Source organism: Drosophila miranda (genome assembly GCF_003369915.1).
Source record: "Drosophila miranda strain MSH22 chromosome Y unlocalized genomic scaffold, D.miranda_PacBio2.1 Contig_Y1_pilon, whole genome shotgun sequence".
Lineage (NCBI taxonomy): Eukaryota > Metazoa > Arthropoda > Insecta > Diptera > Drosophilidae > Drosophila > Drosophila miranda.
Genome location: NW_022881603.1, coordinates 21,302,204 through 21,321,409, shown reverse-complemented (window position 1 = coordinate 21,321,409; position 19,206 = coordinate 21,302,204). Strand labels below are relative to the sequence as shown.

Genomic DNA, 19,206 nt, shown 5'->3' with positions numbered 1-19,206 from the left:
ATAAAGGAATCTCTACAGCCAAGCTCAAGATAATTTAATGAATATAACTTTGAGTCGGGGTATCCGTCTTTTGAATAACTCCCGCAGTTCCCTAAATCAACATCTTTAGCTATCTCGTTGGTGGAGTCCTATATCGTGATATCAGTATATTGTAACTACCTATATAAGCTAGTCCATCCGGAGGAAGAGACAACAGATTATACACAGGTCGACTTTTCCAACCATGAAAAATAGTCGTAGGTTCCGTATGCAACAGCTGTCGTACTCCCACCCGAAGAGATCTATCAGTATAGTATTACCAGAGAATTATTGTTTTGGATGGAATATAGAGCTATGGTGGAGCCTAGCCCCAGAATGACATGCCATGGGTACTAAAGTTAAGTACCAACTTTACGAGAGATCATGTCCCTTCGGGCCCCACGTTGGGCGCCAATTATGTAGCGTGCAGGTGTGGGATAGCTGTCGTTTACCCATACTAGTATGAAGAGATTTCGTGTGCACCTCTAGCTATGCTCTGACTAAGCTCGCCGGATTGTCGGGGTTCGTTCTACTCTCTCCTATCACATACTGACACACACTCGCATAATGTTTTAGGTGCACATTTAAAAATTAAAAAAAAAAAAAGAAGAACCAAACATAAAACTAACAACAGAATCCAGGTTTAACCGGAGCCAGGAATTGGTTATGGGACTAACAAGTTGGTTGTGGAAAGTGTGGACATACTTATCAATTACTCTACTCAAATGATGAGAAACTCCGGTGTTAGTGAGTATCTCTATCTTCTCTACCCTCCCGACCTATGCTATACAGGTAACCTGACCGTATAGACCCTTGAATAACGTTAAACAGTTATCATCCCACCACTTCGATCATGCCTTTCTGAGGGCGGAGTACTGAATTTAGAACATATTAGGGTTGTACTTCAAAATCAATATCATTATATATATATATTTCAATAAATCCCTAATCATATAACTAAATTCTTGGGGGGGGGTTTTCTTAACTTATAATTAAATCCATTTTTGTTGTGTCTCGATAGCTTAATATATTAGTAAGGAATTGCGAAGAAATATTAAGAAAAATAAAGATTTAAAAATGACCATCATATATGGGTAACAGATTCTAAAGGGGTGAGAGGTACCAATACATTATGGTTACGGATTTATAAAGGGAATATCAATAGAAAATTACATGTAACACGCAGGTTACTTCCCAGCTCAGTGCATATATGTACTTGTTCTTATTTACAAACTCACAGCGCTTTTGGTAGGCTAGTACCGCTTTTTCCATTCGTGATCGTTGAGCTCAATGATGACGTTGGTGCATAATTCTAAGGAAAGGAAAAGATATTTAATACGAGTATATGTGCACATGAGCGTACTAGAGTGTACTGCTTTGTAATCTCAAGGAAAATTAATGTTGCTCTCATACCCATTAGTTTCCAAAAACCATTATGTTGGCTGTGTTACGTAACTAACTATAAAACTGTATACATCGTGTGACGAAAGAGAATGGTTTTTAGCCTGGCACATGAAATCTAGAGGAAAAAGGGGCTTGTGTTACATCCACGAGTAACTATGGTCCTCTATTGCCGTGATCGAGAGACATGTCAGCCAGGCTGAGTAGGACTGCGCCTCCGGAAGAATCCAACAATAATGCAATCAATTCGAGTTCATTATTGGGTGTCGCTGGCGCAGCTAAATCACTTGCAGATGGGGTAAATTAACTCCTTAGCTGGGCTTCAGGTTGCCGATCAAATTTGACGTCGGTCTGCGGACTACACTCTCATTGGAGGCTCGATAAACGGGTGGCGTCAACGGCGCCAAAAAATAAGGGTCCGGAGGCGCCTCTTGGTTTTCGCCGTGCATCCACACGGTTGTTGAGGCTTTCGACGGACAACGTCAAGCTGCCGGCTTCGCTGCTCGGTGCCTCCCGCGGGTTTACTACTTGTCTTATCAATCCACCGGCAACACTCCTCTCATAGACCACACCGTATATGCACTCCTATGCGACTGATGATCGCACGAGCGGTACCGTGGCTACGGGCCGCCGTCCTATAACACAAATTCATATATATATATTTTACCACGAACACTTTCCAAATTAATCACGGACATACCAGCTATGTTTTCTTTTCTTTACACTGCTTTCCTGGTTAATTACTCCTGATTCTGGGTCTTTATTGAACTCGGTTCACGAGGTATGGCGTAGTTGCCAGAACTGTTCGTTGGCTAAATATATATATATATATATTTATTTATTCCCGAGTATAGCACAAACACGTCCGCTTTAATCAATCGATTCTTTGTCAATACTCGAGCTTAGCTTTGTCGAGTTCAGCCAAGCGGTACCGAACCAAAAGCTCGAAGATCGGATGATATTTGGGGAATTTTAACTGCATAATCGGATGATCTTAGGAACTTTAACTGCATAATCGGATGATGTTGGGAATTTAAACTGCATAATCGGATGATCTTTCGCCCATTTGAGCGAACTTTTGGGCAAGCTTTTAATCTATGCTCTCCCTACGCTACGCTACTCTCTTGGGTCAAGGTAAACGTGACGTCTTTCGCTTAAATGCGTGCGCTGCGCGCCGACTCTCTTTAGAAAGCTTTTCGGAAAGCTTGCAGCTTACGATCCACTTTCGGAGTTACTATGTCTCTGCACTTTTAAGCATTACCAAAAGAAAACTATGCTTATCCGTGATGTTCTACACTCGTTCCCTTAATTCGGCCCCTACAATGTGACCAAACGACATTTGATCGTGGCACTCATCGACCGGAGCGAGGAAAACGGCAAGATGTCAGCGGCACAGTGGAAGCTTGTGCACGCGCGTCTCGTCGACGCACTGTTTGCACACATGGAAGAAGACCCCGCGGCCCCTATGCCCACGTTCGATGGTGCTGGGTGGCTAAATGGGGTTAAGATCCTAAAGTGCAACGACGATCCAACCCTAAGGTGGCTGACGCGTACGGTCTGCCAACTGGAGGCGATGTGGGAGGGGGCCGAGCTGGAGGTTGTGGACCGGGAGCTTATCCCGTCCAAGCCTAAGGCGAAGGTACTCTTCCCCATCACAATCCAGGGAGACCGAGCGCTGAAGCTCCTTCAGCGGCAAAACGCGGACGTGCCAACGACCGATTGGAGGATCCTACACATTGGTAGCCCACTACCCAACGAGGGGGGCCAATGTGTGATCCTCCAAATAAACAAGGAGGCAGAGGATCTGCTGTATCCCAAGTTCGGGAAGATGGCGTGGGGCATGGGTAGCGTCTACCTGCGCCTCAAAAAGCGCCACCCTGAGGACAAGGACGCGCATACCCTGCAGGTAGGCGAGGTGGAAAAGGACTTAGGTCTCGAGTCCATCGTGGAGGCCGCCCAGGGTCTTGCGCTTGAGGACGAAGACGAGGAAGACGGTGACCTGACGTTAGTAGTCAACCCGTCGGATGCAAGTGAGCCAGCCACCCATGCTGAGTGTGCTGCAGCTAAACTTGCATAAAAGCAAGGTAGCGTCGGCGGAGCTCCTCATCGCCATGGAGCAAGGGCTCGCCGACATAGCTCTAGTCCAGGAGCCCTGGATTGCGACAGGCAATTCAGTGGCCGGACTAAAGTCCTCAAATCACAAACTGTTCTACGCAACATCGGTAAGCAGGAACAGAACCGTCGTACTCGTACGAAAGGGAATCCATGCTTACCTTATGTCTCATTACAGCACGGATGACCTGACGGTTGTGATGCTGGAAAGCGAGGAAAAGCGCCTTCTGGTGGCTTCCTGCTACATGGCTCACGACAGACCCGCACCACCCGACGAACTCAGGAGCCTGGTGACAGAAGCCGGCACCAAAAACTATCAACTCGTCATCGGGACGGATGCCAATGCCCACCACAATGTGTGGGGAAGCACCGACATCAATGATAGAGGTGAGTCACTCTTAGACTTTATACTTTATACTAATCTATATATAGCAAACGTCGGGGAGGAGCACACCTTCGTGGGTCCGACTTCATCCAACGTGCTAGACCTAACACTAGCAACGGGAAACAGTACTACGGTATCTAGCTGGAGGGTCCTTGAAAGACCCTCCTTCTCAGATCACAAGTACATTCAGTTTAAGTGCGACTTCAAACATTCTTCGAAGGTAATAGTCTATAGAAACCCCCGGAATACAAACTGGGAAAAGTTTAAAAAGACAGTTACTTCGAAGCTCGCGAGTCCGGGCACAGTGAAATCCGCGGAGGACATAGAGAAGTCTCTAGAGACCCTATCCAACGCGTTGCTGGACGCCTACCACACATCGTGCAAACCCTCGAGGACGAAGAAGAGGTCCAAGCCACTCTGGTGGAGCCGGGATCTCTCTCTTCAAAGGGACAACCTCAAGGAATTCTTTAAGATCGCCAAACAAGCGAACGAAGGGATCGTCTATGAGGAATACAGACTCCTACTCAGGAGCTACAAGAAGGAAATACGTAAAGCACAACGGAACTCGTGGAGGACCTTCTGCTCCAACATCGAGAAAGTACCAGAAACCGCACGGCTACGGAAGCTGCTCTCTAAGCAGCCTACCATACAAAGCCAATTAAAGCTAGATGACGGACAGTGGACAGTGGGCAGTTACGAAGCCCTAACAGCACTAATGGAGGAACATTTCCCTGGTTGCACCGAGGTCGCTGATGCCAAAGAGCACCAGGACCTAGCAACCGAGGAACAACACCCCCCAACAGATTTGTTAACCACCAAGCGAATCCACTGGGCAATAGACTCCTTTGCGGCACAAAAGCACCAGGACTTGACGGGATATTCCCAGCCATGATGCAGGTGACCAAAGAGGCGATTACCCCATGGCTCTCCGCAATATTCACAGCTTGTATAAGTACTGGCTATATCCCTATCCAATGGAGAACCTCGAGAGTTGTCTTCCTCCCAAAGGCAGGAAAGTGCAGCCATGCGAGTCCCAAGGACTATAGACCGATAAGCCTTACCTCCTTTATATTAAAAACGCTAGAAAAGCTGCTGGACTTACACATCAGGAATGAGGTAGGGGGACTGATGTCAACCAACCAGCATGCATACTAAAAGGAAATCGGTGGAGACCGCACTACATTCGGTAGTAGCTACCATTGAGAAAGCCCTTCACAATAAAAAGTATGCACTGGGAGTATTCGTGGACATCTCCGGAGCATTCAACAACGTGGCTACGGAAGCAATAACAAATTGCCTGGTAGCAACTAATACACACCCAGCAATCAACCTGTGGATAAGGAACCTCCTAGGTTGCAGACGGGTGCAATCAGAGTGGGGCACCGCTTCCATGGTGAAAGAGGCACACAGAGGCACACCCCAGGGTGGAGTCCTGTCGCCCCTCCTGTGGAATCTGGTGGTCGACGACCTCATCAAGAGATACGAAAGGAAGGCCCCAATAATAACAGCTTATGCGGACGACATAAGCATACTTATTACGGGTGTTTGCCCATCGACCCTCAGCTCACTAATGCAACGAACACTCAGGGAGATACGCGAGTGGGCGGAAGAAGTAGGACTCAGTATCAACGCGGACAAGAAGGACCTCATCCTCTTTACCAAGAGGTACAAGGTACCGATATGGACCCCCCGAAGATCAATCAAACTAGGCTAACCCCAAAAACACAAGTCAAATACCTGGGCACAGTACTGGATAGTAAACTGGCATGGAAACCCAATGTATTGGAAAGGGTGACGAAGGCCACCATTGCGCTTTATGCATCCAAGAAGATGCTCAGCAGCACATGGGGCCTATCTCCGGCTCTGATGCATTGGATTTACATCTCGGTGGTGCGACCAACTCTGCTGTATGGAGTCTTAGTGTGGTGGCAAGCTACTGGAAAGAAAACGTATCATAAGCTTATGGAAAGGACTCAGCGACAGGCTTTGCTCTGTATTACAGGGGCGCTGAGGTCAACCCCAACAAAAGCACTCGAAACCCTACTTGGAATCGAACCCCTAGACATCCACGCCCGTCTGACTGCAGGAAAGGCAGCACAACGCCTCATCGCTTCAGGAAATATGTCGCCACAAGAATACGGGCATAGTTCAATTGGAAGGGAAATGAACAGATCAACTGATTACATGACCCCCCAAACATGCCTCGACGTAAAAACAACTGCATCCTTGGGACCTGAAGACTGGAAAATCGGAAGAGACCAAACGGAGCACCTCAATATATATACGGACGGCTCCAAGATGGACGGAGGAGTAGGAACGGGCCTATACTGTACAGACCCTGAGATAAGGCTGTCATATAAGCTACCGGACCATTGTAGCATATTCCAGGCAGAGGTTTTTGCCATCAGGAAAGCAGCAGAAGTCGCTCTTCTCACTGAAAGAGCACACGATGCGGTCAACCTATTCGTCGACAGCCAAGCGGCGATAAGATCCATGCAGTCGTCCGCAGTCAGTTCCAGAAATGTCTTGGCGAGCAGGGAGGCACTAGATACCCTAAGCACGACAAAGTCAGTGCGGATCTACTGGATTCCCAGCCACCAGGGCATCGAAGGGAACGAGACGGCGGACGTACTAGCTAAGGAAGGCGTCGGGCTGGCGAATACGAGAACCGAGAACGTGCCTGTCTCCCTCAGAACGCTGCAAAGCGATCTAGAAAAGCAGGCCGGATCACAAACCGAATGTAGGTGGAGGAGTACCACCGCCTGCAGAACCTCGAAAATCATGTGCAAGGAACGCAATGACAAACTCAGCCACTACCTGCGGCACCTACCACGGAAGGACTGCAGATTATTAGTGGGAATATTAACGGGCCATTGCCTGGCTGCGGCGCATGCAACAAAGCTAGGCATCACAAACAGAGACAGTTGTAGGAAATGTGACGAACCTGGGGCAACCGAAACCCTGGAACATCTCATCTGCAACTGTCCTGCTCTCTTAAGGGCAAGGAGGAAGTACCTGGGCGCCCCAGTGCTGGCATCACTGGAAGATGCCTCCAAGAGGACGCCACAGCAACTACTGGCCTATGCGAAAAATACCTCGATCCTCGAGGACTTCAAAACCCACTAAACACTGCCGCGACGGTTCATACCCCCCCCCCCCCCCCCCCCCCCCCAACCCCTATCCGGACAACTAAGGGCCATACTGGCCTATGTGGGGCCCCCTCTGAGGGCCGTCCGGGTCAACCTAACCTAACCTTCTTACGATTGGTCTGTGGCCAGTCTCCACTGTAGTGGTAGCAGATGATGCTGTTACTCCATTTCCTTCATTCGTTTCGAGGGGCCCTCAGGTTGGAAGTTCTCCATGTTTATCCGACTCCACCTTTCAGCTCTTTTCTCAGTCGGCCTTTCCTTCCCCACGGCCAACGATCATATAAACAGATGAAAAGACATGTGTCAATCGTAAAAATATAGAAGTTATATAGAATTATACTCTTGGTCTCTGCAAAATTCGGGAAAATAAAACCCGAGAGAAATCGTATATATGATTTTATATATTGTAAAAGAGCAAGTGGCTGCCAAAATATAGCGAATATTGTGACTTTGTGTTTGGCTTTGAGCTCAGCGTAGCGTGAAATGATTCGGTCGTGTAATCTATATAAGCTTTTAAGATTTTTATATATTTTCTATTGTCTGATTTAATTACGAGCAGGCTACAGCCACAGCCGCAGCCATGCCGTGATATGGTAATGGCTAATGGCCCGCGGGGGTCCTCCGCTATCCGTCTCTCTGTGACACCCATGTTAGATGATTGATTGGTGGTCACAATTTTCTGGTTTGGTGGTCAGCAATTTGAAAAGTGAAATGATTTCATAATTGGATCCCCCAACCCTTAAACCGGTGACCGACCGTTGCGATTAGTGTGACTCCACTGTGGCAAGGCACTCACTCTGGAAACGTGTGTAGGAGTTGCCGCGATTAACTGCCTTCGCTTTCGATGACTATGGCTGCATACCAATTCCAGTTAACTAAGTTTTATGGCTTTTTAAGTGACAAAGTTGCGACCAACAATTGCGAATGTCCCGTCTATATCGATGCATGCCATCAGCAGACACTGACAATTGAGGCTAGGTCGAGATGATCTAACTGAAGCGATTGAGCTACTTTGTAACGGTATGAGACCATAGCAAACCGATGATCTATGAGGATGAGGAGCTATCTATAAATATTCCACAGTGTTGTGAAGCCGCATAAATAGCCATTTGCGGCATATACTATACGGTATATTTTAATTAGAATTTTTTAACAACTTTTCGAACAAAAGTATGACAGTATTAACGCAAATACTAAATGCTAAAAACAAAGCCTATACAATTTTGACACCTGTTCCGTGCCTTCGAAGACATTGCGTCATCCAGAGCCCATCAACAACGGAAGATTTATTCCCCTGATATCTCTTAAATTAATGGCAAACATCTTTGTTTTGGGCCAGAATTTCCTTAACGACATATCTCATGATTTGCGTATGAATTAAATTTAATGGCAATCGACGGCTCCGAAAGGCACATTCGAGACAGTTCCGAGTTCAGGTCCGAGAGTTCAGTTCAGGTTCATGAACCCCAAGTGTATTCGTACACGTTTCGTGCCACTGAAAATACTTTACAAGCCTGCAAATCACACTGAAATGCGTCAAAATGCATTTTGTTCGCCATTCAATTGGGTGTGCAAAAATTTGTGTGTTTCGTTCTCGCCGTCTGTGCTAATTTGTTGAGCAAACTTTTGCTTTATTGTTCCGATATTGTGCGAATTAGCACGGACAGCCCCATTACCGCGCCACTGAAAATTCCAAAATAGAAATATCTCGCACTCGTATTCGCAATCGCAGTGGAACAGGAACATAAAAAAAACTGCTGGTAGCCAAACAATGGGGTTAAGGTATTGTTTTCAATTATAGCCGCCGCCTATCGTCCATAAATTGCAATTCTATTATCACTTAAGCTGGCCGAAAACAATCGCTAAGCAAACTTTAATCAGAGCTGATTAATTGTCTAGATTTTTAATTGTGTTCCAACATATTTGTCGTACAACTCATCCAGATAGGGGCCCAAGAAGATGGTAGGGGTGTTTTTCTCACCTCTGGAATGTTTCCCAATCGAAATTACCCTTCATGGAAACCAATTAACTTTATAATTGTGTGTTGAAATTATAGAATAAAGGTATTATTCTACAATGAATGAAATGAATGATGATTAGCAAGCGACGATGACAAATACGAGTATTGGCAGTCAATGCAAACGACTGTGTGGGCTGGCTCTGGCTAATATTGCAAGGTATTCTCAAAGGCCCAACCTTAAGTCAATACCCAATTGCTATCTGCTCATCCAGTTCCAATTAAAAAAGTATCATAGATGGGAGATCGGAAACCGTATCAGAGCGCTCGTCGTATCTACGGCTGGCCGCATAAATGACGCAAATAAAACAAGAATTCATTAAGATTGCATTAAAGAAAAAGCCTGAAAATATTATGTGAGCATAGCAAATGAGAATTAACATTGAACGATCGCCTGATTGATGGCAAAGACAAATTGCAAATAGAATATATTCGTGTGTGTGTCTGATATCTGATGTGGGGGCATGGTCAACAAGTTTTAGTACATTTTTGGGCCTGACTGACGAATGTTCGTGACCGCAATGTGCCATATAAGAGTCGCCAGAGCAAACAGAATCCACTGTAGAGGAGCGGGGAGAAGAGGCCTAATCCCCAATCCCCCGCCGCAGCTCCAACTCTCGAATCAGCTCTCCAGTGTTGTTCACTTCACGTTACGCCGCTGGTGTTGTGCTTAAATATTTACCTCAATTTTACGACTTGTTGCCAATTAAATATACCTTTTTTCATGCTTTTTTTTGTTTGCACAAATGCAGCTGATCAATTTCTGATAAGGGACCCCAATTATACGCAGCCCGAGAGCGAGTGGGTCTGTTCTCAATGTTAAGAATGTATGATGTCATAACGATAATAAATTTCATTATCGTAACCTTGCACAGACCATTTAACCCAAATACTCGTACTTGTATCCAATAGCAGCAGCAATTCTTATCGGATTCCGACTTTCTCCCCACACACAGATCCTCATCGATAGGGACTACTACAATGGCCTGGGGCACACGAGTTTGGCGCAGAACATCACAGAGCTGCAGGGCCTGGGCATTGAGTTCTTCCTGGGGCTCCTGCTGGTGCTCACAGTGTTCGGGGCCTGCGATCCCCACAAGCCGGACTCGCGCCATTGGCCATTGGCATGGCCGTGACCCTGGGTCATCTGGACACCATCCGATACACGGGAGCTAGCATGAATCCCGCACGAACGGTGGGCACGGCCTTTGCCACGGACAACTGAACCTCCCACTGGGTGTACTGGGCTGGACCAATACTGGGAGGCGTGGCCGCTGCCCTGATCTACACTCAGGTGCTGGAGGCGAAGCCGGTGCCGAAGACGGCGGAGGCGTCCGATAAGTACCGCACGCATGCCGGCGAACGTGAGGTGAGAGTCCGATTGATAGGCGCCTGGAGCGAAGATTACTTCTATTGAGTTATGCACTTTCACTCGAACACACACACCCTCACACACACACATACACATACACATGCACTAGTAAATACCCTGTAGAACCAAAGGGGTCAATTGACCCCTCTCGAACTAGTTCTGCGCTGTTTACCGCGCAACTAGCTACGCAACTAGTTACGCGGGAAGCGAACGCGGACCAGGTCTTCGTCGACTACAATGTACCGAACGCGGACCAGTCGAAAAAGAACCGAAAAACGAAGCCGCCTTCGTTTTGTTTTCGAAGTCGGCAAATAACCGCAATTCCGTGGAGTTACAGTGAGCTCCACTCAGCTAGTTTTTACCGAGCCACGCCATGCAATAAGCACCGAAATGGTAAGTTAATCGTGATATTTTACTGTAGTTGCGCTCGTGGAATGAAAGAGACAAGAATTTACACAAACAAAATGCATTTGTTTTCCTCGTTTGCTTTATGCGTTGATTTTGTTCACTTCTGTACAAGATCTAATCGCTGGAAGAGTCTTTTGTGTGAACATTTGTTAAAAAAGTGAGAAAAGAAATGAATAAATTAACAAAATAAATCAAATTAATATAAACAGGTACGTGCAAATATATATTATATATTTCAAATAATATGATGAGCAATAGGCATTTGCGTAGACTCCGTAAGAGTGAAAGGGAAGCTAACCTTGCAAAGTTAGCGTTGTGCATGGAAGAAAAGGAGGCAGAAAAAGTGGCAGAAAACGTGACAGGAAAAGTGGCAGAAAACGTGGAAGAAAAAGAAATTCTGATAGAAGAGGAGGAATTCATCTATGAGAATCCCAAAACTCAGCCAAATGAATAGTCATTAAATGACAAACTTAGGCAGTGGTTTATGAAGCATAGGCCAACGCGTGAATGTACACTTGATTTAGTAAGTATTTTGAAAGGGGAAAATATAGATGTTTGTCCGTTTTATAAATCAAAACGCCAGCACAGAGGTGATATTCAGTTAGTTGGTGGCGGATCTTATCTTCACATAAGCCTAGCCTGGCAGCTGGAACGACATTTTCAAAATATAGATATGTGTTCGGAGCAGAACCCAGCCGATTAGCTGCTTGCCAAATAGCACCTAATTCTTGGCCCTCAGCCGCTTATTTTGTTTGTTACTTATGTCTATGTCACTCATTTGCTTGTTAAAGCTCTGCGCTTGCTTGCCCTGCTAAACGCTCTCTGCCAGCTCGCTCTTCGCTATCTCCGCTTTGCGTCTGCCTACCGACGTCGGCCGAGCGAAGCTGCGCTTAGCGATCGGAGCGGCAATGTAAAGGGCAGGCAAGCCACACTTGCAATTTGGATGTCACGCATTAAAGAACATATCGTAATTTTATTTCTGCGCCGAGTTTTATTTAATTCGAAATAATTAGTCGGCCGATTGGGGATAAAAAACATTATCTCCACATAAAATTTGGTGACCCCGACGTGATCTCTGAGTTGCAGTGTCAATTAATAATCATTCGCGATCGACATTCGCTAGCCCTAGCAAATTTTCGGCGGTTAAGCACAATTCGGTGCTAAAACACACTTACATACACCTACATACACGCATTGCTGGCTATTAATTTCTCTGTCGCGACAATTCGGTCAGTGCAGTGCGGTAGGCAGTGCAGCGAACTCACTAATACACACAAGCGGAGTACAAAGCGGAATCGGACAGCTCGCACAGCCGCACAGCTAAAGGCATTAGCTGTAATCCCTTTGCTTTCGGTTCCCACGTTTATACGTATACAGGGTGTCTTTTTCGGTCGTGCTGAGTGACTCTTTTAAAACCTCAACATGGCAGCACCTGAGCCTACCAATGTCGCGAACGCAGCAATGCCGAGTGATGTAGATTTCTACAAGCACAAGGCCGGGTCCATCGCGCGCCAACTAAAGGCCATGGATCGCTTTCTCACCAAGGGAGAGCTTGCCGAGTTAGATGAGGCAGAACTTCAAGCTCGCTTAGAGCAGATCGAGCGAATGAATGCGGATTTCGATGCCGCTCAAACGAGCCTTGAAAGGCTGGATTTCCTGCAGTTAGCCCATGATGCCCGGCTGGACTTTTCGAATGTTTATGTCAAGGTTAGGTCCAGGCTGTCGCGGGAGTTGATGGCGGCTCGCACGGTAAATGTTGCCTATTCAACGGCTCGGCATACTCTCGAGGGGAATTCGTCGTTGTTCGCCTATAATAGTATAGGCCGTTCTCGAATGCCCGAGTTGCAGCTTCCGCGATTCGGGGGGAACTACATGGATTGGCCAGAATTCCACTCGATGTTCTCGACAATGGTGCACAAAGACCATCGTATACCAATCATCGAAAAATTCCAATATCTTCGTGGATGTCTAGATGGTGCTGCGCTGGATACGATTCGTTCCTTGGAACTTTCTGAGGAGAATTACGACAAGGCGTTGAATTTGCTAATGTTGCGATTCGATAATAAACTGTTACATTTTCAGGCACACGTCAAGGCTATTTTCGGGCTGCAAGGGGTGGAGAAGGGCTCGGCTATCGGCTTGCGCGCGCTCAGCGACAAAATCAATTCGCACTTGCGTGCACTTCAGACCTTGGCGACCCCGCAGGAGATTTCCGATGGGTTGCTGATCTTCATCATAGGCACGAAATTGGACCACAAGACCAAGGAGAAATGGGAAGAGAACTTGCCGACGTCAGGCTTTCCTCGGCGGTCAAGCATGGCCTCATTCTTGGAAGCAAGATGTCGGATGCTGGGATCGGCTATGGTAACAATTCCTAGCCAGCAGGTGGGAGAAAGTAAACCTAGCACCCTAATCACCTCCATTAACGATCATAATAGCTCAACATGCAAGTATTGCAAATCCTCCGATCACTACATATCCCGATGCCAGGCATTTATAGATCTCCCTGTTTTTTCTCGATACAAGGAGGTGAAGAAGCGCCATTTATGTCTAAACTGCCTCAACAAAGGCCATTCATTGCAACGCTGCAAGTCAGGGGCATGTAGAAATTGCCAAGCCAAGCATCACACACTGCTCCACATGCAGTCGGGCTCTGACGCTGAGTTGCCGTCGCCGAGCACGGAATCGACCCAGCATGATCCTGCAAGTGCCCTAGTAGCAAGCAAATATATTAGCCCTCCCCCCTCGAGGCAAAAATCTCTGCCTAGCCAAAACGTGCTGCTAGCTACTGTAATCGTATATGTCAGGGGCCGTTTTGGATCGCTTATTCCATGTCGTGCCATTTTAGATTCCGCTTCTCAGGTTAACTTTATAACATCGAGACTCGCCAATCAGCTGCAGTTAGATCCTCACCCGTCTCACGTTAAAATCGCCGGTATTGGAGAGTCAATTCTACCATCCAGCAAGGCTGTGGACATCGTCCTGCAATCTCAAGACGAAAGCTATCGCGGTTTCCTCTCTGCAATTATCACTGCCTCAATCACAGGAATGCAGCCTAACTTCGGCCTAGACGCAAAGGATTGGCCAATGCCAAATAACCTAAAACTAGCTGATCCTAATTTCGCCAAGCCCCAGCGTGTCGATCTGTTGATAGGTGCTGGTTTGTTTTTCGAATTAATGTGCGTTGGACAGATTCGACTGTCAGACCAATTGCCAACATTGCAGAAGACGAAACTTGGCTGGATAGTGTCAGGAAGTATTAAAAACTCTGAGAAAGCCCGTGCGGCGCTAGCAGCCGTTGAAGATCCCCCTGTCATCTCCGCTTGCGAGACTAATTTGTGCGATATTGTAAGGCGGTTTTGGGAAGTCGATGGAGATTATTCGCCCTCATCAATTTCGGAGGAAGATGTTCATTGCGAACAGCATTTCGTCACAAACTGCATTCGCCTAGAGTCCGGAGCTTACTCCGTGCGTTTGCCAACCAAATTCAGTCTAGAGGAATTAGGAGAATCGTATCAGCAGGCGCTACGTAGATTTCTCAATTTGGAGAGGAAGCTAGCAAAAAATGCACAGCTTAAGGCAAAATATATGGAGTTTCTTCAGGAGTATCGTGATTTAGGACACATGTCGCCAGCTTCGCGGCAGTCAGACCTCCCGCAGTACTTCTTGCCTCACCATTGCGTCCACAAGCAGGATAGTACAACCACCAAATTACGCGTAGTGTTCGATGGATCTGCCAAAACAGCGTCTGGAGTATCACTGAATGATGCGCTTATGGCTGGACCCACCATCCAACCTAAAATTCTGATAACTCTGCTTCGTTTCCGCTTTTTTAAAGTCGCCTTGTGTGGCGATATCTGCAAAATGTACCGCTGTGTACGCGTTTCCCATCCCGATACGCACGTGCAGTGCATCCTATGGCGCAATGACCCGAAGGAGGAGATTCAGGTGTTCAAGTTGGAGACTGTTACTTACGGAACCAAACCTGCCGCTTTCTTAGCAATTCGTGCTATGCATCAATTGGCAAATGATGAAGAGTTGCGTTTTCCGCTTGGCGCTGATGTTGTTCGAAGAGATTTCTATGTCGATGATCTCATATCTGGAGGGGACAGCATTGATTCTGTCATCAAGATTCCTCAGCAGGTAAAGGAGCTACTTTCGAAAGGATGTTTTCCCATACGTAAATGGTGTTCCAATGAACCCGCTGCTTTGGAAGGCGTATCGGAAGCGGATCGCGAAAAGTTCCTTACCTTTCATGACGGGACTGAAGTAACCAAGGCGCTTGGTCTAGTTTGGGATCCCACCACGGACAATCTTCTGTTTAGCTTCGCTCACGTCGGAACCGCTGCAGGCCCAATATCGAAGCGTTCGGTCCTGTCTACACTAGCTAGGTTCTACGATCCTCTAGGGCTCATCTCTCCGATCATCACAAAAGCTAAAATATTTATGCAGTCGCTATGGAACGAAAGCCTCAAATTGAATTGGGACGAAAGCCTGCCCCAGGATCTACATACGACTTGGATTGAGCTGACTTCGCAGTTGTCGATGGTTAAAAACTTTAAGTTTCCACGTTACGTGCTTCGGCAGCAAGCCAGATTAGAAATGCACGCGTTTTGTGATGCGAGCCAAGCAGCATATGGCGCCTGTGTATACATGCGTTCGGAAGCTCTTGGCATTGTGCAAAGTCATCTCTTATGCTCTAAATCCAGAGTCGCGCCCTTGAAAAGTATGACTATCCCCAAGCTTGAGCTGTCCGCTGCCCTCGTATTAGCCGAACTAGTGTCCACCATAGTTAAGGGATTATCAGCTCCATGCCAAATACATTGCTGGTCGGATTCGTCCATAGCCCTTGCCTGGATTCGAGAATCACCATTGAATTTTAATATATTTGTTTCTAATCGAGTTCAGCGGATTCAGGAGCTCACCGCTGGAATGACTTGGCATCACGTGCCCACAAAGTTGAATCCTGCCGACATCATATCACGTGGAGCCACGCCCGCTGAACTAATGGATAGCAGCCTTTGGATCTCTGGACCACCATTCTTGCGTCTTGAGAGCTCAGAGTGGCCTGCAGGCTTGCAATTGCCGACCGATGTACCAGAACGTCGTCATGCAGCATTGGTTGTTTCAAACGAAAGGGATGTATCGTACGATTGCAAATTTCAAAACTCATTCGGATCCATGCAGCGCGTCTTTGCTTACATATATCGATTCTACATTCTCAAGGACAAAGGCATAGCGCGGTCGAAGGGTCAACTTACCGTAATCGACATCAAAAATGGTACGCATTTGCTCATAAGGGCAATACAGCAGCAACAATTTTCGGAAGAGATAAGGGCCCTCGCCAGCAAACAGGCCCTACCCCCAAAAAGCACGATGGCCTCACTGAATCCATTTCTGGATAGCTTTGGATTGCTGCGTGTTGGAGGCCGCCTCCAAAATGCCGAATTGGACTACGACGCGAAGCACCCGATCCTGCTTCCTAAGGGACATCCTGTCACTGTCTCTATTATTATCTTCTTTCACGAAAGGTTTCTCCACGCAGGAGCTCAAGGATTGCTCGGACTGCTTCGGCAAAAATTCTGGCCTATTGGCGGACGCAAATATGTTGCGGGAATCATTCGCAAATGTGTTAGATGCTTTCGTTTGAAGCCAGTGCTGAGGGAACATATCATGGGAAACTTGCCTGCGGATCGCGTAAGGACTAATCCAGCATTCCACACAACGGGCGTTGATTTTTGCGGACCCTTTTATCACAAGTCGGAAGTCAGAAGCAGGCCTCCTATCAAATGTTACATCGCTGTCTTCGTATGCTTTAGCACCAAAGCAACTCATTTGGAAGTCGTTCGGGATCTATCTACAGAATCCTTTCTGGCAGCATTAAGGCGTTTTATAAGTCTACGTCCCAAACCTCGAATCATCTGGTCAGACAACGCTACAAATTTTGTAGGAGCAAAAAATGAGCTTTTGGAGCTTCGGCAAATGTTCCTCAGCGATCCTCATACGTCGGCTGTGTCACATCTCTGCGTTTCTAGTGGAATCGACTGGAAATTCATCCCCCCTCGCTCACCTCATTTTGGGGGTTTGTGGGAGGCGGCTGTTAAAGCAGCTAAATATCATTTTCATCGCATCGTCGGGACCTACATTTTTACTCTTGATGAAATTCAGACCTTGGCTTGTGAAATCTCTGCTTTGTTAAATTCCCGTCCGCTTTATGCAATTACAGAAAGTCCCGATGATCTAGATGTGCTCACGCCAAACCACTTTCTCAATGGAGCCCCGAAAGCTGCATTCGACGAGCCAGATGTGGCGCATCTCCGGGTCAACCTACTTAGTCGATGGCAGCGGCTGTGTCAAATGAAGCAGGCGTTTTGGAGAAAATGGAGCACGGCGTATCTTTCGATTCTTCAGGAGCGGAGCAAGTGGCGGTCATCGTCTCCAAACATCAAGCTAGGAGCGCTCGTCATGATCAAGGAGGAAACGCTGCCACCATTAAGGTGGCCGCTTGGCCGCATTGAGAGCGTCATCCCAGGAAAAGATGGAACCATCAGAGTAGCCGTCATCCGCACTCAAAAAGGCCTTTTCAAGAGGGCCGTTGGAAAAATAGCGGTTCTGCCCCTTCAGGATGGATCTGTTGAAAGCCTTTGCCTTCCAACGGGGGGTGAATGTTCGGAGCAGAACCCAGCCGATTAGCTGCTTGCCAAATAGCACCTAATTCTTGGCCCTCAGCCGCTTATTTTGTTTGTTACTTATGTCTATGTCACTCATTTGCTTGTTAAAGCTCTGCGCTTGCTTGCCCTGCTAAACGCTCTCTGCCAGCTCGCTCTTCGCTATCTCCGCTTTGCGTCTGCCTACCGACGTCGGCCGAGCGAAGCTGCGCTTAGCGATCGGAGCGGCAATGTAAAGGGCAGGCAAGCCACACTTGCAATTTGGATGTCACGCATTAAAGAACATATCGTAATTTTATTTCTGCGCCGAGTTTTATTTAATTCGAAATAATTAGATAAAAAACATTATCTCCACAATATGTATAATGGAAGAACTGAATATTGATATAAATGTTGACGGACTTCCATTATTTAGAAGTTCAAGGGCACAGCTATGGCCAATATTAGTTAGAGTTAACAATTATCCAAATGTTCCAGTATTTCCAGTCGGTATATTTTTAGGGAAAAGTAAGCCCCATAGCTGTGAAGAGTTTTTAGCAAAATTTTGTCTAGAATTTAAAGCGTTAAGGAATGGCAGGCTCACCATTTGTGGCAGAGATATAAATATAGTTATTAGGGCAGTAGATTGCGATGCTCCAGCAAGAGCGTTTGTTAGCGGCACGCCAGGACACACATCCTAAGATAGTGGGTAGTAAGTGTTATTTTAATAATTTTTTTTTGTCAGTAAAGGAACCAGATAATTTGTTTTTTTATTAACGGAAATATTCCAATTATGGTGAAAGGGTTTACTGAAGAAGAGGGAGGGGCAATTATATGGCAAAGGCTTTCAAATATTAGGAGCTCCTATGAGGAAGCTATAACATCAATCAATTAAAAGATTAATAGAAAAATATTTTTATAATCAAATTAATTAACAACATTGTTTTTAGATCAATTGAAAGCAGTGGTCCAAATTTTAGCGGATCAAACTGTTTTAATAAAGCAGCTGGTAAGGGGGAATTGAATCCCATTCGGGGACAGTTCCCAATAAAAAGTGAGGAAGAGCTTATAGAACTGGAAGAAAAAAATAAAATTAAATAGGGACATTTATGTAAGTAAATCAAAACTCTAAATTTTATGACTTTTTTCTCTGTCTTATCTTTATATTTTAATGTTTCACTTACAGATAACAGAAATGAAATCAATTCTCCAGCCAGCTGGCGTTTTGAGCGGCTTGAACTTTATTTTGAGTGAGGACATTGTTCTGGCATATAACGTCGATGGGGTCCAAGGGAAGAAGGCCCTTAGGACCCACAAAGAATTTTTTGCAGCTTTGCTAGGTAAAATACCATTTACACTTCTAGAGATTTAAAAATTTTTCATATAAATTAAAATAAATATTAATTACAGAATGTATTCCGCCTGGCGATGAGCCCCCCGAAAACACTGTACGGAAGGCAATGCAAAGGATGAAAAGGGTGTTTAAAAAGAAGTGTCTTGCCAAAAACCAGGAGTAGGCTAAGCATCATATAATTAACGAGGGGGAACGTTGTGAGTTGCTGCGGACACCGCAACTCTACGGTTATACCCGATACTAAGTCAGTATGTCTCTCCTCCGGCAGACGCCGCTAATATTAAACGACACGACAAAGAGTGCGTGCGAGAGAGACAGAAAATCAGTCTGAGCGTGACGTCGG

General features: G+C 46.3%; 1 long non-coding RNA gene and 1 pseudogene across 5 annotated transcripts; both read left to right on the top strand.

Annotated features, from left to right (window-relative positions):
- The first annotated feature begins 9,174 nt into the window (after positions 1-9,174).
- LOC117191488 lies at positions 9,175-10,514 on the top strand (annotated as a pseudogene).
- A 127-nt stretch (positions 10,515-10,641) lies between these two features.
- Positions 10,642-18,978, top strand: LOC117191883. 5 transcript variants are annotated; one of them, XR_004474096.1, is made up of 6 exons: positions 10,642-10,675; positions 10,712-10,847; positions 10,975-11,071; positions 18,460-18,620; positions 18,696-18,849; positions 18,920-18,978. It is a non-coding gene; the product is annotated as an uncharacterized LOC117191883 (long non-coding RNA). The 5 variants fall into 5 exon arrangements; XR_004474099.1 differs by lacking the exon at positions 10,975-11,071; XR_004474097.1 differs by having other exon boundaries at positions 10,712-11,019.
- The last annotated feature ends 228 nt before the right edge of the window (positions 18,979-19,206 follow it).